The sequence below is a fragment of the Tenrec ecaudatus genome, chromosome 16 (genome assembly GCF_050624435.1).
Source record: "Tenrec ecaudatus isolate mTenEca1 chromosome 16, mTenEca1.hap1, whole genome shotgun sequence".
Classification (NCBI taxonomy): Eukaryota; Metazoa; Chordata; class Mammalia; order Afrosoricida; family Tenrecidae; genus Tenrec; species Tenrec ecaudatus.
The window spans coordinates 91,482,267-91,501,853 of NC_134545.1; the positions used below are offsets into that span (position 1 = coordinate 91,482,267).

Here is a 19,587-nt window from a genome sequence, read left to right on the forward strand (position 1 = left end):
GTATTTACACACATGTTAATCACCTAGCACCTTAGTCCACAGAACATTATGGGACACATGACGGTCGTTGTAATCATGCTATGTAGATTCTTTGGAGTAGCTTCCCTTAGCAACATGCATTTGAGGTTCCTCTACATATTTTGCCTACCTCGACCACTCATTTCTTTTTTATCACGTAATAATACTCTTCTACGTCTTTTTTTTAGGTGTGAGGAAGACTTGGTACTGCATGATAGAAATATTGCCTTTCTTACAAGAGACCTCATTTTGATTACCAGCCAATGGACCACATGTGCAGCTACCTCCTACTCGTCAGTGAAAGTTTATAAGTTACCATGATGTTGTTTGCTCCAGAAAGATTTACACATTCTCAGAAATCCTGTATCAAAAACAGAAAAGCAAGCAAACAAACAAAAACCCATTGCTGCAGCGTCCATGTCAACTCATACCCCCCCCCCCATACGATGTGGGAGAATTGCTCCTGGGGGTTCCCAAGAGCGTAACGCTTTATGGGAGTTGAAAGTCTCCACTTTCTCCCATGGCGTGGCTGCTAAGGTTTCGAATTGCTAACCTTGCAGTTAGCAGCCCTATACGGAACTACTACACCACCATGGTTCTGAAGTCCTGTATAGAGTTGGAGTCAAAGAGATGGCAGTGGGGTTGGTTTTTTGGTTTTTGTTGTTGTTTGCTTGAGTGCTGCTGGACAGGTTTCAGCAGACCTTCCAGCAGACCTTCCAGACAGACAGACAGAAGAAAGAGAAATGCCTACTAATCTACTTCTGTAAGGCAGCCAACGAAAACCCTATGGTTCATCAAAACCCAATCTAGCAGCTGAGCCTGGGGATGATGTAACAACCTGCTGTGTTCATTATTCTACTGTGCCGGGCTTCCCCATGAGTTTGGGTTAGCTTGACAGAAGCTAAAAATTACAATGAAGTACTTTTTCAATATTTCTTCTCTGCCCCTTCATGCCCTATCATAATTGTCTAGGTGCAGCCAAGTGCTGGGCTTGGTTTAAGAAGAGACAGGGAGACAGCTGCCCTCATGACATCACCCAGGGTTGGAAATGAATCCGGGGCCCAGGCAGCTACAGTTCACATCCGCCCTGCTTACTGCATCCCAGAGTGCACTGAGCATCTGCAATTAATACATACTTGCCTGCAGCGAGTCCTTAATGTGGGAGCATCTGTTTCTCCCTTTCCCTTCACTCTCTTTTGGACATAAAGAGGACATACAGTCAGGTGCTTCGATCAATACATAAATATACTGTGATACCCATGTATAAAGATTAATGCAAATGTAACCGAGTCAGAACCTCTCCCTGTGTGTGAAGGCTGGTCTGTCTATCTGTCTCAAAGGAGTCTTAGAGAAAGTCTGAGGGCCCCTAAGACTCCCCTTGGGGATTAGCATCCTTGCTCCCACACAGAAGTCCTTGCTATGAAGAACACTTGGGTGCTCGTACCGATCTTTCCCCCCCCGCCTTTTTTTCTATGTCCTTTAAAATTGATCCCCTAGGCTCGGATTTGGAACCTTGGACGGCACGGTTATCTCCCGTGATGCTTGCTTGTATCCTCTTCGTGGAGCCGCTTTCTGATTTGTGAGCATCCAGAGGTCCCTCGGGCAGAGTGGGTGCTGAACAATGCAATAAACCAAGCCTCTTACATACAGCTCAATAACAGCCCCTTTCAATTTCATCTCTTGAAAGGTACCCTTTGGTCTCGGTGGACTTTGCCCTGGCGATATCTCCTCAGTGGTCGTTCTTAATGAAGCAGGGGTGGCTTCAAACCTTGCCCACCCCAACCCCAGTTTGTTCGCTGGCCCAGAGCAAATGCTACTTTCTCATAAACTTCACTTTGCCCACTGGTTTCAAGAAACCCCGATCAATGTACAGTGCAGAAATTCCTATTTAATTGTCTCAGGCGTCTCTTAGGAGAGGCTTCAGAATCTTTTTCAGGACACCGCAAAGTGTTTCGCTATTGGAAATCCCATCATTCTATATCTAGTCAATGCCTAATATATTATAGACCATCAAGAAAACCTCTTTGATTTTACGCCATGCAAATCCCCTAGTAATGAATCTACCTACTAAGAAAGCGAATAAGGTTCCCCAAGGAATGATGAACTAAGCACTCTTATCAGAGGTCGAGGCTTTGCTTTCTTGGATCCATCGCTATGCCTACAAAACAAATACATTCTCTCTATATATATCAGTTCACTTGCAACTCCCAAGGATTTGCAAGCAGTGCCTCAATACATATGCATCCTTACACGCTTAGTCTGGGTAGCCACCCACTCCTCCAAACTCTTCTAAGAGGTTAATTGTCAGCCTACTGTTATATCCAGCACAGGAGAGACAGCAACTCACATCCCTATAGAAGGGAACAGCAGAGTTCTCCTTCACAAAGGAAAAACCGTGTGAAAGCATTTTATCCAGTGGCTGCTTCCGACACCAGCGGAAGGCTTTCTGTGTAAAATGAGTCAGTGTCCTTTAATAAAATTCATAGTGTTGGCAGGCTCTAAATAAGATTGGTTTCTTTCACTCTCTGTCTCTGGTTCCAAAGTTTCTTTTGAGGGTCAGGACACAGAGCTGAGAAGTATCATTACTATCTGTCCCATCAGAGAAAGCAATAGCGCCATTCTCCACCGAAGCTAAGCCGGGAGCAAGAGAGGGGGAGCCTAGGAAATGGAAGAAAGAGCATGTGAACTCATTTCCGGAGGGCAATGTTCACCGATTAGCCTTCTATCAGGCATTAAAATGTGCCATTCTCTACGGGTTTTTGGTTTTCCAAAGATTGATACTGCTGGAAGCAGCCCCAATCTTAGATAGGGAAAAGGGAGGGGTAGGGGTTAAAAAAGGCCCTCCAAGCTCCTTCTTATCTAGAGGCATCCTAAAGTATCCAAGACCATTCCTCTCCAGCGTAAATCTAAAGGGCTGAGCACAGAACCACGTCCTGTCCAGCTCAGGCTCCATTACAGCATCCACACTGTCATGGGGCTGGCCTGAGACTGTCAACACATCCGCCTGCCACGCTGTTCTCCTGACTCTTGCTTCATAAAGACCTCTCTCACATTGGCTTGTAAGCTTGCAATCTCCCTCTGTCTCCTGTAAAAATAGGCAGGATAAAAATACACCTAAATTGAGATGGATGCCATTGCAAGGGTTAGCTCTTGATGTAAATGACGGCTTGGGCATCTCTGGAGCCATCTCAAGAGGCCTGAAGAACTGCTAGTTGAATGGTGGGCACTGGATCCATGGCAAATGAGAAAGGGTGCCCAAGGGGGAGGAAATGGCTTGAGAGTGGGCAAGAGGGGAGATCTTGACTTTGCTTGGGGTGAAAGAAGGAGACCATATTCAAAATGTCATGTCCCAGCCTCTCGCTGCTCACACTGTGGATGAGCTCTGAGAAGAAGAGCCCCTCTCGCTCTTGGATGAGAAATTCCACTTCTTTGCATTGGTACAAACGTTTGCAACGGCCCGTCCCTGACAAGACTTTCCAATATTCCTAAATCAGATCACTGGAAGCCAACTCTTCAAGTTGCTAGACAAATACATGTCGGTCAGTGTAAGACATGGAAAAATAATGATTTCATAAATTATCAGGGGGTTGGAAGGGAGTGTGGGGGAGGGAGGGGGAAAAAGTGAGGAGTTGATACCAGGTGCTCAAGTCAAAAGCAAATGTCTTGAGAATGAAGAGGGCAACAAATGTACAAATGTGCCTGACACAACGGATGGGTGTATGGATTGTGATAAGAGTTGTACGAGCCCCCAATAAAGTGATTAAAACAAAACAAAAAATAATAAAATAAAATAAAATAAAGAATTTTCTTTTCCAGTTAGGAAATTGGCTTGAGAATACAAAGCGACAGATATGAAGAGGCACAACAGCATTGGCGGATGAAGCTGATTCTGTTCACTTCAAAGCTTCCTGGGGCCCTGTTCCCAGTCGGGAGGCAGGCTCATGGATCTACTCCATACCGGCTTGGAGAGGCATCCGCCTGGACAGAACACGTCCTGCTCCGGGCTGTTTTCAAGGTTGCCTGCTCACCCCTCTTTCCTTTCCTGCCCTAAACACTCTGGAGGTACAGGGGGGACTTGAAAATTACATTTATTAAAAAGGCTGACAGAACCCCCACCAGCCCTATGTTTTCTGCCTAATCCTAACACTACCCTCACAAACTCATAGAGGCCCAAGGAGGGCGATATCAAGCTAAGGAAAATCAAAGCATCTTTCTTTCCAAGAAATGCAATGAGCAAGCCCCCTGCCTTGAAGAGCCAGCCCAGGTAGCCCAGTGATTAAGAGCTTGGCCTGCCTCCAAGCCACTTGATACAAGGATGCTACCAGGCCGAACTGACCCAGAAGGCCGTGGGTTTGGTTTGTGTGGGACACTGCCCTGCACTCGTCCACCTACGGGTCTCTGGTCATCACTGCTGTTTCCACATTCTTTGCTTAGCAACCCAGAGGTGGTTCCTTGAAGACTTCAAATAAATTCCTACTGACTGACCCGAGGCATGGCAACCAGCAGGCTCCTTCGTCCCCCAGCCTGAGTAGGAAGAAAGAACAAAATCCGCCCTCCCTCTGAGATCCTCCCAGGTTTCAGAAGCACACTCGGATATGTTTGGTTTCATAGCACAGGAGGGGGTGTACACACTCACTCAAAAGCAGGCAAGGCCTATGTAAGATAATGCATACCAGCTTGGGTCACGCACTGCACCAAGGAGAACCAGTTGGGGCCAGCACATTAGCAGAGAGTTCATGAAAGGTTTGACCACATAGAGCAGACTAATGTTTAAATGGATACTAAGTTTGTATGGCCCACAGATGATGCAATAAATGTCCACAGGGTCCTTTGGGCAGAACAAAAGGCTCCCCAGCCCTGCTCTTGAGAGAAACCACACTATCGAAAGCCATTCCACAAAACCTGACCAGGTGCTGAGGGTTTAGATCGTGTCTGGTGGACACAGGGGCTTGATACTGAGAGGGTCAAAGATGACTCTCCTCCTTGCAAATAGAGTACGACTTCTCAAAAGGAAAACCAGCTGAGCAGCGGTTACAGTGGATAACATATTATAACCTGCAAGGTTTTCCTGAGTCCATTGGTGGCTTATTCAGGAGAGGATGAGCTGGGAGCTCAAAAGACCGTGTGACGTGGTCTTGGGGGAACAGTTAAAACCTCTTAATGCCAAGAGGTACAGAATGTGTTTCTGGGAGAATGAGCAAGTCTGAGAAAAGCAGAAGCAGTTCATTGTTTGTGTTCTTGTTTTGTCGATAGCAAGGGATCCAGTGTGTTTGGAGTTCAACAAGGGAAGCGTAGGGGAAGCTGATCTACCGACCAGGGGAGACAAGATTGGATGGGTGCACTTCTGAAACATTTGGGGAGCTAATGCGATTGGATCCAAATATCAAGGTCAACAGAAAAGAGCAGCAGGATTGAATGTTCAGGCTCTGCTGACGAGGACTGAGCAGAAACGATGACATGTGGCTGGCCCATCCATCTCTCCCGGGGCTGGATTTATCAAATGTGTCACTGGCTGCTCCCCAACTGTCACTGACGTCTGTCAAATGTCCTGCAGCTTGGCTTGGCACTCAGGCCTGGGGGAGTAGATATGTGGAGCAGGGGCTGTCTGGGAAGGAAGGGTCAATACGTCCTGACTGTGGACAGTTCAACCGATGTACATTCGCCCCTGTGCACCCAGGACTGGAGGTTTTTGAGGGTGAATCAACAAGTATTTCTTTAAAATCATAGAAGTCTGTATTCAATCAACATAGAAACATTGCTAGGCTATTGTTTTTCAATATCTCCTCCATCAAGGGCTGCACAATTCAGGCGGCGGTGTGTCCTTCTCTCTAACCTTCCGGCAAATAACGCCGGGTGCTTCCACATGCAGCAGGTCAAACATCAGTCTGCATCCGGGGGTGGGGGTGGGGGAGTCAAATAGTGCATCTTTGAGATACTGCTTGCATGTGGGGAACCGCAGGAAGTCTGAGGGGGCAAGACGAGGACCGTAGACTGGGTGAGGGAAGGCATCACTGAGAGATTCTCTCTGGACAGTCCTGGGGAGCCTTGAAGAGGAGCAGACGCCTTGTCCCGATGGAAAAACAAATTCCTCAGAGCCACTCTCCAGCCTTTCCTGAGCAATAATGTTCCAATTTTCTGAAACCTTCTTCCTAATAATACACCAAGATCACCCCTGACCATCCCAACCCCCCAATCACCAGAACCTTCTGAACTGACTTCTGCCATGAATTTACCTGGCCCAGAAGATTCCCCCAGAAGAGCCCCCCCAGAAGGCACTATTTTCACTGGAGCTTCATTTTAAAGGCTCAGAGATTAAGACATATGTATCCCTTGTCTGCAGTCAGCCACCGATCCCAGAGACATGTTTACACATATTTTGATTGAAATAAACCCATGCATGAAACTCCAATCTCTATCCTTTTTTATTTCCCCTCTTACATGAAAAGGATAAGATAAAAATCTTGGTCTTCAAGATTCTCCCATATAAATGGAGACATAAATATCAAACAAACTGAATAATTAGAAGCTCAGTTCCGGATCTATATTACAAATCTTTCAGTATCAAGACACTGATCAAAAGTAAATAGCCCTTGGTAACTATATAATTGCACTATTATTTCTGTGCCTAGACGATGAGGCTAAGCAGTAGTGAGAGACACATGTAAGTGGACGAGGGAATGAGCATTAAGAACATAAAGAGAGCTGATCCTTACGAAGACTGTCCTTTATCAGTGTTGAGGCGGCATGGCAGAGAGAGAGTGGAGAGAAAGAGACTCCCTCTGCATTCATCAGGAAGGGTCCTGGTCAGCTACCCCAATTGGTGTTGCTCCTAACCCAGCAGCTTCTGCGTGGGAGAGAAGGAGGTGGCAGTCTGCTTCCATCGAGCTTCATAGCCTTTGAGAAAACAACTCTGTCCCACAGGGTTCATATGATTTAGAATTGAGTTGACAACAAAGAGTTTGGTTTTGAGTTCAGATTAGTCAGGGCCCTTGGGAAAGGTGTGGGGGGAAGGAAAAACATTTTCAATAAACAAAAACAAAACTGATAAACATCTGATTGGATGCGTAGCATCTGAAAGGGGTTCTACCTGGGCAGGAGGAAGTTTTACATACAAAAAGCCAACAAATAAACAAGAAAAGGGGAACAGAGTTGGGGCAAGGAGGTGAGAAACTAAAAATAACAAAACAAAACTCACTGCCCTGGAGTCAAGTCTGACTCCTGGAGACCCCATAGAACAGTGTAGAACTGCCCTTGGCAGGTGGTCTTGAACTGCTGAGCCCTACGCCACCAGGGTTCCTAGAGAAGGTGATGGAAGGGCCAAAGACTTTTTTTTAAAGATTTTATTGGAGGCTCTTTCAACTCTTATAACAATCCACACATCAATTGCTTCAAGCATATTCGTACATAGGTTGCCGTCATTTATTTTTAGACATTTCCTTTCTATTGAGCCCTTGGTATATTGGAGTTGAAAACCTTCTCTCTCTCCCATTGGTGGTTTCTAATTACTTACCATGACGCTTGCAGCCCAGTCTAGAACCCACTGGGTTCCTCGTATGCAAACAGATATTATCTAATGTGTGATACTAGAATGAAGTGAGAGAACAGATATAAAGTGCTTATCGGTGTTAGGCCAGGTTAACTAGAGAAACAAACCCACAGAATCTCTCATATATGTGTAAGAGAGAACTTTATGTCAAGAAGTGATCATTTATCAGGAAAACATCCCAGCCCAGTCCAGTTCAAGTCCATAAGTCCACTGCTAGTCCAGAAATCCTTCTTCACACCCACACAGCCTCATGCAATGATGAAGAACGCAGGCCAATCACAGGCCATGGGTGTAGAGTCCTGTGGATCCAATGACAGTGGAAGCATCACAAAGCTCTGGCAGGTCACAGTGGTGTGGCTTGCCAATACGAAGAGGAAGCAGAGAGAGCCAGACAGACAGGGAGGTTCCCAGGACCTTCCTTAAGAGAAGGCCATGCCCACAAGGAAGCACCATCAGGCTGTGACTTAATTGACAGGCTAGACCCCACCCTTCCACTTTTATATACCTAATTACCATACTATCAAAGTATCCCCCACAGTTGCTGCTGCTGCTACTCATTGCTGTATGGAGACTCTAAGTATACTGGACCAAAACATCACCAGGCCCTGAGCCACCTTCATGATCAAGTTTCAGTCTATGATTAGGGCTAGTTGTACCTATTCACATCATTGGGAGTTTTCCTTGCTTTTACCCACCTCTACTTGACCAACCATGATGCCCTTTTATAGGCACTGCTCCTTCTTCATGATGTTGCCATAAAGTGAGCTCGACAAAATAGCATCACCCTTCCTTCAAGGGAATATTCTTCTTTTTCCGGTAGGCTGCCAATTGATGCCCCAGCAGTGAGGACTGGCAGAGAGGAGATGATGAGTTTGTTGTTGCTTTTAGTTTTTCCTTCTAGACGAATGTTTCTCAAGCTGTGGGTCGTGACCCCTTTGGGGGTCAAGCGACCCTTTCACAGGGTCGCCCAATTCATCACAGCAGCAAAATGACAGCTATGAAGTAGTAACAAAAATAATGTTATCATTGGGGATCAACACAATGTGAGGAACTGTATGAAAGGGTCGTGGCATTAGGAAAGTTGAGAACCATGGTTCCAAACCTTCAGAAACAAAGAATCATACATGATCCCAAACAATGTACGCATGTCCCCGGCCTAGAAGAGTATTCCCTTGGCTGGCTTCTCCTGCAGCAGCTGATGATACAGCTTGGCTTCATCAAGCAAATCTTGTTCCTGGAAATTTTCTCTCCTGCTTGTGGTCAGAGGAGCAGGGAGGTCTGAGCGGCACGTCAGCCCGAAGAGTGAGAGCCACGGAGTTCAGTTCCCATGCCACTTCATTGCCTGGCATCCACTGGTGGAGGAACCAACACTGTGGGCCAGGGCACCAAGATTTGGTTCCTTTTCCTCTTTTCTCAGCGTATAAAAACCATAAAAAACATCTATTCCCAGAATCATGACTTCTCTCCCCAAACCACTCTCCTCCTGGACAAGATGCTTAGTTGTAAATACTTTGGGAAAGGAAACATTTGGGAAAATGGATCATTACTGGATATTTTGTCAGGGAGACTATGAAGGAAGCAGAAAGGGAAGGGAAAGAGGAAGGCCATGGACAAGATGGACTGATGCAGGGGCGACCACAATGGGCTCAAGCAGGGAAACAATTGTGAGGATGGAGCAGCACCAGACAGCATTTCATTCTGTTCAACATAGTTCCCTCTCAGTCAGAACGAACCTGGTGGTTCCTTACAACAACAACTCCTAGAAAAGTTTATTGGCTGACTATTTCTCGAACTCACTTAAGAAAGAGATCCATGCTCTCTTGTAAGATGAAACGTCCTTTAAAGTTGACCAAACTAGTGTCAAGATTTAAAAGGTATCATAAATAGTTTTCACTTTAATACGAGAGTGTTGGTGGCACGGAGCAGATCAAACTGCCAGCTATCCTTGGGAAGCTGCACCAGAAAAGGCAGCTCTATTTCTAAACCTAAATAGCTGCCAAGTACAATTGTGACTGTTCCCACCTTAATCTCAATCATTTGTTTCAAAATGTTTAATTCTCCATATCCCCGTAGTCTATTTCTTTCCAATTATTTGACACAGGTAGATCCAACTGTTCCAGTTAGCAACTGGAAGCTTCTGGTACAACATGCTTAGACATGGTATCGAGGGTGAAGTCAAGCCTTCCTTGTTTGCATAGGATGACATTTCAGCATGAGAATTTGTTTTATAAACAAGTATTGGGGTTGACATTTAGCAAGCTCCCTGGTTTCTACGCTAATTGCAAGACTTGTACTTGGATACGTAAATTATATACATATTCATGAGATTAGAAATCAGCTCTGACACTGGGAAATTTCCCACATGGAAATCCTCCTAACCTTGCATGGGATCTAGGGAAATGTTTACCACATTTGTTACAAACAAGTGAGTGCCTTTTTACTTAATCAGGCTTCCTTGGGGAAGCATGAAGGCATTAGGTAGCTATCAGATTCCTAAGTATTTTTGTTCAAGCAAAATCATTTAAATATCCTCAGGGAGTTGAGTTTCAAGGATCTATTTGCTCCTTCAATCTTGCCCTCTCACATTAAGATGCTACTAGATTTATTAAAAAGCAAATGGAGCTACTGTGAAGATTTTTTAAAAACTTTTTAATATTTAATGATGTAGTTATTCATATCAATAATGTTTTTGGAACACCAATATATAGTTCTTAAAGCTCCTTCATTCTGATTCCACAACACCTTTTAGTGATTGACTAACCTTTGACTAGAGTGCCCAAACATCCAGGTACAGAAAAGATGCTGGTCTCAAGCTAAGCAACATCGTGTCTCATTCCAGCTACACCACATCTGTTCAGTTATCACACAGGATTCTCAACATCACTGTTTGTTCTGTGTTGTGCTTTACATACATCATTTCAGCAACCTCAGACAGTCCTTTGCAACAGGTATTATGATTATTACTTCCACAGTCTTGATAGCATAATGGGTTTATGTGTTGAGTTGCTAACCACAAGATAATCAGTTCAAAGCCACCAATAGCTGCATTGGGGAAAAATGAGGATTTATATTCACATAAATACTTACAGTCTCAGAAACCTACAGGGGTAGTTCTACCCAGACCCACAGGGTCCCTGTGAGTCAGAATAGACTCAATGGCAGTGAGCATGTCAATGGAGAAATTATAAAGCTTAGCAGCGAGCTGATGACACATCTCTAGTGTTAAAGGCTGGTGGAACACAGCTGATGCTCTTACCCAGCTACTTTACAAAAGGAAAAAAATATTTAAAAATAATCATTCTGTGATGCTCACCTTCTCGGCATGATCGTTGAAGTCAAAATGGATACATAAGCAAACGTGGTGAAGAGAGTTGATGATGCCCCACTGCTAGAGGATACAGCATCTGGGGTCTTAAAGGCTTGCAGTTAAACAAGTGGCCCTCTAGCAGGAAAGCAACAAAGCTCACATGGAAGAAACACACCAGCTTGTGTGATCACGAGGTGTCCACAGGATCAGATATCAGGCATCAGAAGACTCAAAACAAACAATTGTATCGATGCAAATGAGGGGGGGCTGGAGTGTAGATGACTGGATATCCCCTCATAGAAGGGTCACAACGAATGGATGAGCCAACCAATGTGAACATTCCTTTATTTCTCTCATGCTTCCTCCCTCACCCCCACTTTGCTCCATGACCCAGTTCTACTTACAATCCGGCTAGACCAGAGCATGTACATTGGTACAGATAAGAGCTCTCAACACATGGAATCCAGGACAGACAAACCCCTCAGGAACAATAATGGGAATAGCATTACCATGAGTGTAGGAGTTAGGTTGGGAGAGAAGGGGGAGAAAGGGGAAACTGATTACAATGATCAAGGAACAGAAATATGAATGAAGGGAGGCAGTTGATGGTGTAAGGTATGAAAATGATAATAATTTATAATTTATCAAGGGTTCTTGAGGATGAGAGGATAGGGGAGGGAGGGGAAAAAGATGAGCTGATACAAAGGACTCAGTAAAAAGAAATTGTGTTGGAAATATTGATGGAAACATATATACAAGTGAGCTAAATACTATTGATGATGGATTATTATAAGATTGGTAAGAACCCTACATAAAATGATTGTTTAAAAAAAATAAAAAAGAAAAGAAAATGATGATGGCAACATGTACAAATGTGCTTGATACAATTGATGCATGGATGGTTATAAGAGCTATAAGAGCCCCAATAAAATGATTTATAAAAAATAATAATCAGAAAAACATATTTGAAATAATAGATATGGAATTGTTTAAATAAACCCACAGAATTTATAGGCAGCCAAGGGAGAGATATAGAAATAATGCTGAATTGTTCATATTGACTTGTATATGTCACTATATATTTCTTTGGCCATCAAGAAAAATAACAGTAAATTCCCCTTTGCTATAAATATATAATTTTCACTCAAAATCAGACTTCATAATTTCTATCAGAAAGGTTGACTGTCCATAATTAGGTTTAAAAAAATTATTTGTGAACAAGAGCTCTCTAAAAGAAACCTGTGTGCCCCTTCTAACACCCTTGCTTGAAAGGAAAGATGGCCAGAGAACTGAGCAAAGTAAACACATGTGAAGAATGCTTACTAATTGATGCCTTAGAGCTCAGTTTTCTGTGATCAGTAATTTAAAAAATGGCCTGGGGATTCATACAAGGCTGAAGCCAAAGTTTACTTGCTATGCACCGTGCTTTTTAGTTTGCTTGCTTCTTTTAATTCAGAAACACTGCAAATAAGAAAATAGTATATTTACACAAAAGCAGAACAATTTTTTCTCAACCAATCTGACATCCGATTCATCCTTCTCCATATCAAGAAGAGCATGTGGGAGCTGAAGCTCCGCCCCTTCTCAATGAAAACCTGCCTTCCAACGTCCCTGCTTGCTGCTTGTTGACATTGCCCTAGGAGACATCGTGGTCTGGACCTAACTGGCCTAGACCAACCCAAAGAGGGTGGGCCACATTGTTCAAGGCTGGAGAAAAGAAGCCACGTTTGCTTGTGGCTATGGCAGGTGCACCTTCTCCAGAGCTACTTAGCATGGCCACGAGACGTAGGACCCAGCTACTGGTCTGCTCTGTAGCCTGAGGCCAGCCGTTCTCAGGTTTATTTCCCATCCTCGACTCACTCCTTCACAACTGCTATAATGCCTGCTCCCCAAATCATGGGAATTCCATGTGTTCGTCTGGGCAGACGAAAGAAACAAATTCAAAGATGCATACACTGGTGCAATCAAGTAATAATAACATAAAAAAAGAAACAAATTCATAGACGTGTGTATGAGAAAGAGCTTCATAGGCAAGAGCAATTGAATATTGAGAAAACATCCCAACCCACTCCAAATCAAGTTCATAAGTCCAAAATTTGCCCATATGTCTGATACCAATCCATAAAGTCCTCTTTAGACTCACAAAACACATGCAAGGATGCCAAATATAGGAAGATCACAGACCAGTGGGTTGGAGGTCTTGTGGATCCAGTGGTAAGCATCTTAGCACTGGCAGGGGTCTCCACCTGGCTCCTCAGTTCCCAGGGCATGGGGTCTATCAGTGTAGTGCCATCTGTCCTTTCAATAGAGTGTCTCTCAGGGAATGAGTCTTGTCAATAGAGAGTCTCCAAAGGAGTGAACCCAGAGATAATGAGTCTCCAGCCTCCAAGAAGGAAAATACAGGAGTTCTCAGAATTCTCAGGGTCAGGCCATGGCCAAACAGAGGCCTCATTGGCTATGACCCGACTGACAGACTTGACAGTGCCCCGGCACCAGATTATGTAATTACCATGTCATAGTGTATTACAAATTCGGGATTGGGATCAATATTCAAAAATCATTGTCTGATTTTTTTCAGAATTAGATTACTATGTCTTTCTTCCAAGTCTTTCTTAGTCTGGAAGCTCTGCTGACATATCTTCAGGGTCACAGCAACATGAGAGCCTCCAGTATCTGTCATGAGACATGCAATACTGGCCAGAGATCAAATGCCGGTCTCCCCCCCCGGAAGGTACGATTTTCTTTTCCCCAATAAGCCCCTGGACTCCGTAATGGAAAGGGACAAATCCCAGGGCCCCAGAACACCCCACCCAGCTTGGACTGAGGCACGTGCTCAGACTTTTCTCCTGTCTTTACCTTCAGTGACAGCTGCTCTTTGTTTGCTCTCATTCCCACTGTTTCCCAACACATCCCTGTTTAGTGAGGTGTTTAAGACAGACTGAGAGATGCCGTTGGAAGCAATGTTTTATAGCACCGTTTGTACAGAAGTTTATTGCCAAATTAAAATGAAGATGTAATCTGGCAGACTCAGCCTGCTGCTAAACCTTTCTTGGGCGGTTTCCTGTACAGAGGAAAAAAAGGCGAAGAAAGCAAGCGACAAAACAAAAGACTCCATCTCCTTTCTCCTGCTGCCTATGTTCCAAGGACAACAAAGGGAATGCCAAGAAACAAGGAATGAGCAGGACAGCCTGGTTCTCTACTACGGAAACTACAGGAAGTACAAAAGGAGAGCAAGATGGCGTGGATTCTTCAATAACTGCTCTGGGGTTCCGCATAGCTGCTATTCCCGAAGTGATTCACATCAGCTTGATCTAACGAAGTTATCTACGGAATATGACTTTATATGCCTAGCACCCCTCGGCCAACTTGAAATGCAATTTCCATACTGGCTCTCACATTTCTTTTTCTGGAAAGTCCAGGACACTTTTTCAAGAGCAGCGGGCTGCAAAACCCTTCAGAAGCTGAGGAATTACATTCTTACTTCTAGCCTAGTTAAATCCAAGGCCTGGATTACCCAAGTGGCCAGGCTACTTCTTCACAAACTTTGAACAGAGAGAGGGTTCTGAACCTTTCCCTCATTCATATTTCTGAGTTGTATCTGAGTAGCTACATGTCCATTTAGCACAGCCTTTACATCTTGGCAGTGACATAGATGCTGAATATCACAAATAAATCTCTCCCTCTTAGAATAAGATATTAAATAACACCACCATCTCATTCTGTGGACTCTGAGGGCCTGGGGCCATAGGCATTTCTTCCTAATTTCAATCTACTTTAAAATTATTTATTTTAAAATAATTTACTTTTAAAATCTGCCCTCCTATATAGTCTATCCTGGGCTAGAAATGATTATCTGCTTGGCAAAACTCCTTGAGTTAATTAAATCACTTATAGAAAATAATAATAATAACATGAATAGTAATAATAAAGCTGTTATGGGTGGTTAGGCAGGATCTCAGAGGGCATCCAGGCATGGGCTCCTAACCACAGGGTAAGTGGTATGAAACAACCAGCCGCTCTGCAGGGCAATGATGAAGCTTTCTACTCTTGCAGAGTTACAGCCTAGGAAAGCCACAAAGGCAGGTCTACCCTGTCCTATAGGGTCACTAAGAGTCAGAATTGACTGGATGACATTGAATTTTGAGTGAGGATGTTTATGCATCCGAGGTAAACTGGGGTCAGAACATCAAAGCAAAGCAGTCCACACGGCTGAGACACAGAGTTGGTCCTTGGGGCCATTCTTCACTGAAGAGGAAAACAGAAAGCCATAGCTCTGAGTCCATAAAAATCTCAGTGGCACAAACAGTTAAGCAGTGCTTGGCTGTAAGGTTAAAGGATAGTGGTTCAAATCCACCCAAGCCTACCTTTGGAAGATCCAGTGCAGACATGCTTTGCACCCCCTCTATCATGACCCTATTTTGAGTCAGACCAGAGCCTATACACTGGTACAGATAAGAGCTCATGACACAGAGACTCCAGGTCAGATAAACCCCTCAGGTAAAGAAATGGCAGTACAGATACCAGAAGGATAGGGGGAAGAGAGAAGAGGAGGAAGAGGGAACCAATTGCAATCATCAACACATAACCCTCCCCACACCCACACCAAGGAAACAAACAACAGAAAGGGAGACTACAGTTGGTGTAAGAAAGGAAAATAATTAAAAATTGTAATTTATTAAGGAGTCACAAAAGGGGGGGGATGGGGGAAGAGAAGCTAATACCAAGGACTCAAAAAGAAAGTACATGTTTAGAAAATAATGATGGCAACATATGCACAAATACGCTTGATACGGTTGATGTATGGATATTATAAGAGCAGTAAGAGCCTCAATATAATGATCTTTAAATAATAATAATGAAATAAAATTAAAATTAATAAATAAATTAAATTTTTTAAAAGAAGAAAGAAAGAAACCTAAGATCTTAGTCCAGAGCTAGGGTGTGCTCAGTGGGCACTGTGTTGTGCTGGTTACACACGGGCTGTGTACCACGGGGCTAGAGTGCACTCAGTGGCCATCAGAACGAGAACAACCAACACACGGGGACTGGGTTTGAAAGAGCAACAGCAGCAAGCATGCCAAAGGGAGAAGAGGAGAGGAGACAACTGTCCTCCCAAGTGAGTCAGAAAGAATTGGCACCTCAACAAGACACTCCTAAGAGACAGTAGCCTTGGGCTGAGGATTCTGTTCCCTGGAATCTGGTGTAACATGGTACCCCGCATAGCAAATCCCAGTGCCAAGACCACGGCAGTAGTCGGACACTCTGCAGCAGCAGCAGTAATAGCAGCAGCCATCACTGAAAAATTGATGAGTGACAATTTCACGGAAGAATAAGTGTTCTCGTTCCCGGGGCAAACAGTCATTGCTCTACCAGCAGCAGCAAGGGGCCTCATGGTGCCAGAATGGCCTCTCATCGGTGCGGAAAGTGCCATGATATAGGGGTGATTGCCAGCTGTTATTTCCATGTCACTGACCCACCGGAAAGGCCACAGCCCTTTCCAATTTGACCTCAAGCCAACACCATCAACTACTGGCTCCTCCTCTGGTGGCTAGTGGCCACTCCCTTCCCCCCACATGCCACACCCCACATTTTCTAAGCCAAGGCCTAAAGGTAGGGAGCTTTGCTTGACACTCAAGAGTAGCAGGGTCTCCACGTTTTCCCCCAGGATGACTGCTCCATCATGCCCTTCGGGTTACACCGGGAGTCAGCCAAAAGATGGCTGGCCTTCTACTCATCTGTTCATCTCAAACTATCACCTTCAAGAATAGCCAAATCCAAACCAAACGCCCTGCCTTCAAGTCCAACCTGATTCACAGGGACCCGAGAGGACATAGTAGAACTGCCCCTGTGGGTTTGGGGGACTATAAATCTGCACAGAAGCAGCAAGTCTACTCTTCCTCCCACGATGATGTTAGTGGCTTTGAACTGCTGACCTCCCAGCTTGCAGTCCAATGTTTGACTCGCCATGCCACCAGGTCTCACAATTTCATGTAAGGTGTTTGTTAATGCATGCACAGGACTTCTACAGGTGGTGGAAGTATGTGGTTTTCCTCTGGGTAACAGAAGATCCCTTTAAGGTTCGGGTTCCATAAACACTGAACAAGGACCATAAAGGGCTCTTGCAGACCACAAGGCTGGTGTTCACACCTACTGCTGCTCATGGGAGGAAGACGAGACCTTCTGCTCCTATAAAGATTTGATTGTAAAAAGTTAAGGTAGAGTTGCTGAGTCAGACAAAAATAAAAATAAAACAAGATTGAAGTCATCAAGAATGCTTTCCGTCTTGCTTGGATCTACATCAAGGTTCAGGGAAGCAGCAGTCAGGAGATTAAAGAGCACATTGCATCGTGGAAGTCTACTGCACAACCCACTCTAAAGTGTTGGAGAGCAAGAAGGTCACTTGGAGCACTCTGGTTCACTTCATCCAAGAAACGCTATTTTCAAGCACGTCATGAAAGTGAAACACAGGAGAAGGAAGACGGAAGAAGAATCAATGCCCATGAATTACAGTGCTGGTGAAGAAGATTTCAAGTATCATGGACTGCCAAACGCATAAACAAATCCGTTTTGGAAGAAATATGGCCAGAAGGAAAGATGATGAGGCTTTATTTCACACACTTCAGATATACTTTTGAAGAGACCAGTTCCTGCAGAAGGACATCATGATTTTTAAAAGCAGAAGGGACCCATAAAAGAGGAAGAACGTTGACAAGCTAGCCTGGCCCGCTGGCTGCAACAATGGGCTCACACATGGGAACAATGGTGAGGATGGTGCAGGACCAGGCAAGGCTCCTTCTGCTGTGCTCAGGGTCACTCTGAATTGGAACCGACTTGATGACCTCTAACAAGTCCGAACTGAACTTGGTGGCAGTGGGTAACCCTTATCATCTACAGCTCTGAACACATGATTTTTCAGGTTCAAGTTTTTCAAAGGTTACCATTTAAGGTAACAAAAAGTTCTTATCTAGAATCCAAAGCACTCAAGACTCGCTTACCGAAGCCTCATGCCCACAATAATTAGCTAAACCAAATTTCAGTTCCAGCCAGAGAAGTTCACAATCCTGTAAACATGTTTGCTTATTTAACTTTACATGATTTTTCAGTCATGACATTTTCTCTAAAATGTATCCCACCCTCACAGAAAGCCTCTATATTCTTTAAGATTTGGGTGCAATCATTACACAACACAATGATAGAAAACAGGTGACTAGGTCTCCATCTTCTGAACACTGTAAATTATAGCCCATATTATTCATAGAACCCACTTGCATTGTGGGTCCCTTATGTATCCATCTGATCACTGTCTGTTGGCATCTTAGAACACTGGTGGATGGATTAATCTTTCTCCAGTTGGATTGAAAGCTCCCCGATAAACTTTTGTTTTTGTTTGTCAGGTCGGCAGTGTACCACACACAATGTCTTACCAAGACTCCATATACAGCCAAACCGATTGCCGAAGTGAGATGTAATGCTTGTACAACTGCATGGTGGTAAGTGCATCTGCATTATTATCATTCATACATCTTTTAGATGAAGGAAGACCATATTAAATAACGGTTCACTGTTATTGGGTGAGTTGGGGCTACAGCCAAGCTGTTCAAGTCTGCAGGGCTTGCTGCTGAGCCCCTGTCAGGATGGGAGGCTCTGCCTGACATGCGGGGACCTGAAGGGTTCTACTTCTGGGCTTCTTTTGCTGCACAACTGCAAAGATGCACAGTTTTCACTTCGCCTGGCAATTCTGGCCCTTGCCATGCCTCTAGCCTCAGGGTGGGGTGTGTGCAGAGGGTGGAATGTGGATTGAACAACACATGCTCTGTGTCCTGAGCCACTCAGCTCTTGCGTCTGCTCACAGCATCATCCTGGAACAGATGCACCCTGGCCTGACTCCAGGAAAGAAATTGTACATCCGGCTGGAAGGGTAGCCAGCCTGCTCAAGGGGAAAAAAATACTAATTGTAAATCCTTTCTATTTTTAGGCTTAATGTGCATTTTATTTGGCAGCAAGGGCAGCATGAATAAAATTCCAATCCTAAGAATTTTAAGTTGCTTCTTCCAAAATGCTCACATCAGAGGAGACTCTGGGAAGCAGCATGTACCCTTGCCTTGCCTTTCAGAAGAAGCCCGCTCATCACGCCAGCCTGGCTGGATCAAACCTCCACTCTCCTTTCTCGCCCATCGGCCCAGTGTTCGGGTCAGTGCATGTCATTTTACACACAGGATCACTTTGGGTAGAAGTCTCAAGCTAATTTGACTGCTGACACCTTTCACACAGTGCTTTCCAACATGTCGCACTACATTCCCTTTTGTTTTTTTATCTCAAGACTCACGCTCTCTCATTTACTCATGTATACTTTCTTGCTCTTAATTTAATTAGCTATTTGGGATTTAAGTGGCTGTTCATGGTAGTTACTTTTATCTAATTTAGAGAATAACCCCAGCATATAGTATATGAGTGTTGGCATTTTATCTTACAGAATTCATATATTTTATATTACAAACCCACTGAATGCTCATTAAGGAGCCCTGGTGGAATCATGGTAATGCGTGGAACTGCAAACCATAAGGTCAGCAGTTCGAAACCATCAGCTACCCTGCAGGAGAAAGACAGGAATTTCTACTCTCATACACAGTGACAGTCTCAGAAACCCCCCAGGACTAGTTCTACCCTGTCCCGTACGGTTGCTAAGAGTCGGCATGGACTCAACGGCAGTGAGTTT

The 19,587-nt window shown here is 44.4% G+C and overlaps 1 protein-coding gene across 4 annotated transcripts in view; it reads right to left on the reverse strand.

Moving 5' to 3' along the window:
• SORCS1 (sortilin related VPS10 domain containing receptor 1) overlaps positions 1 to 19,587 on the reverse strand; it is a 630,965-nt gene that overhangs the window by 216,452 nt on the left and 394,926 nt on the right. The gene's annotated exons all lie outside the window — the stretch shown is intronic.